The 2,587-nt window shown below is 33.9% G+C and overlaps 1 pseudogene; it reads right to left on the bottom strand.

Moving 5' to 3' along the window:
* Positions 1–1,127: 1,127 nt before the first annotated feature.
* On the bottom strand, positions 1,128–1,617 carry LOC144371877 (large ribosomal subunit protein eL24 pseudogene; annotated as a pseudogene).
* Between the last annotated feature and the right edge of the window lie 970 nt (positions 1,618–2,587).

Raw genomic sequence — 2,587 nt, 5'->3', positions numbered from 1 at the left:
GTGTTTACATTAATAAGAGGTAAATGGCTACTGAAATCTCTCTTAGCTGCTTTCTTTTCTTGGCAATCATGAGTGAAGAAGTTGTGGACCTTTGTATCTTGGTTTTGTGGACACTTGTATGTGGACATAGCTTTCAATTCCATCGAATTAACACTGAGAAATACAATTAGCGGGCCATATTAAGTGTATATTGTGATTTTTAAGAAGCTACCAAACTGTCTTCCAGAGTTGCTGTCCAATTTTGCTATCTCAACAGCAATGTATGAGAGTTCTTCTTGTATCCTATCTTTGACAGCTTTTGATATTGTCAGGTATAAAATTTTATAAATTTTTATAAGTCTGTTTAATTTGTAATTTTTTTCTCCCCAAGCCTATTTATTATACCCAACAATTAGAATAATGCCTGAATTTTACATGTACAAGAAAGAAAATTAGTAATCCATTAACTTGGATAATTGGGGATGAAGAAAATGTTGACATGCACCATAATTTTACCTTGAGAAAGCTTGTTTAAGACATGGCTTATGCATTGTTGTATCCTTGAAACTCAGCACAGTTGGGCAGATAATAAAGACATCTATAGAGTACAAACCTGTTCACAAATTATAATAATTTTTTATCTTATTACACTTTATTGATCATAAGGCTACTGAGCAGTTTTATTTTATTTGGCACAGCTCTTTCAAAAGTCCTAGCTCAACAAACTAGGACTGGGAATAGGTAAAATATACTCTTATTCAGTGTCCCTGGTTTCAGAGACAGAATATATAGCCAAAATACAAAGGGGGATGCTATTTTCTGAGAGCAAGAGATTAATACAGCTATCAATTTTTGGCACCATCAAATCAGATAATAGCAAATGGTGGGAGAAGGGGGGTCCCAATGTATAAGTCAAACCCAATAAAAAAACAAATGTGCCCGTCATGGATAGATAAATGACAGGAAAAGAGCATTTGAATAGTAAACTTGGATTAAATCTATGCAAGATTCCACTACTTTCAGTCGCTGTAGTGTGTCCTAAACACATCAAAGCAAAGCTAGCATTAAATAATACATCTTTATTGCCTTATTTTAACATTTTTTCAATTAAAAGGGTTACATCTTTATTTTAAAATCTCATCTGCCAATTTACCATTTTCCACCAACTTGGGGAGCAGAAAACGTCTCAGGTTTCACAGTCTTTTTCTGAGGTGTTGCCTTTGTGGGAGTCTTAGCAGCAGCCATTGCCATCTTTTTAAATGCCTGCTTAGCCTTTTTGTTTGTTTGTTTGTTTTGCTTCCCTGGCAGCCTAAGAGCTTGCTTTCATTGAGCCTTTTAAACTTCTGGTTTCTGATTCCTCTTGGCCATGATATTCATAAGGAATGCACCAGTGATGGCCCTCTGAAATTTGGCTTCAGGTTGGGTTCTCTTCTTTTTAATTTCTTCTGACTGGCTTTTTTTGTGCTTTCTTCTGTAGAGGACAGTACAGTTTAGCTGCTGAGGATTTCTCTTGGATAAGAAAGCCAACTCATATTTTGCATTAAGAAATTGGAAAACCTTTCCGTCAGTCCTTGCATAGTGACTCCTGTATATGGGGTATATCTTGTACCCACTAAAACTGCACAGCTTGACCTTCATGGTGGTGGCTGCTCTGTAATTTTTTAATGACATATAATATTCAGCATCTTTCCCTATGCTTTTCAAATATATATTTTTTTTCTGAGGAATATATTTATTTCTTTCATTCAAATTTAAAACAATTGTATTAGGGTAATACTGAAATACAATAAACTATACACATATAATTCATACATTGTCATGTTTGCAGATACCTATTTACCAGTGTAACAATGACCACAATCAAGTTTTTAACATTGATAGTTTATGCAGATGGTTCTTGGTGCCCTGTTGTATTTCTACCTCTTGTTTCCTCCTCCAAGGGGGGGTACAAAATAAAACAAAAACAAAAAACAGAACAAAACAAAACAAACATAAAATCCTGACTTTGTATTGTGATACATGATACAGTAAATTGGACACCACACAAATTAATTGTCAGAACCTTAGTCTGCATAGATAGTGATCTTGGAAAAATCAGTCATCCCTCAAACTTAGTTTACTCATCTGTAAGATTAGAAGTCTTCCAATCAGAACTCATGATACTTGAAAGATAAGGACAAAGTGAATAATGAATCAAGAATACTGCCTGACACAGAGAAGGCTCTTGATTTCTAGTATCCAGTGTTACCATCCATGCTTTAGTTTGGTGATGCAGAGTACATGTGGGTGACTATAAATCTATAGTTTTTTTTATTTGTTCTTTTTAGATATGCATGATGATAGAATATATTTTGGCATATTATACATACATAGAATATAACTCATTGTATCTAGGATTCTATTTTTGTGGTTCTACATAATGTAGTTACTGTGGTCATGTGCTCCAATACAAGAATAAGAAAGTTATGACCAGTTTCATAGTTCATTTCTGTCACCTCTAGCTATGACTGTATAGACTTCAGTGTTTTAAAGATTTTTTTCCTTATTGGTGTTATTGAGGTTCAATTTTCATAAAAGAGCTAAAAAAATAAGTAGTGACATTTATACT

Source organism: Ictidomys tridecemlineatus, chromosome Y, assembly GCF_052094955.1.
Source record: "Ictidomys tridecemlineatus isolate mIctTri1 chromosome Y, mIctTri1.hap1, whole genome shotgun sequence".
In the NCBI taxonomy this organism is placed as follows: Eukaryota; Metazoa; Chordata; class Mammalia; order Rodentia; family Sciuridae; genus Ictidomys; species Ictidomys tridecemlineatus.
Note: the sequence above shows the minus strand (reverse complement) of the source record. Positions and strands in the feature narration are given on the sequence as shown.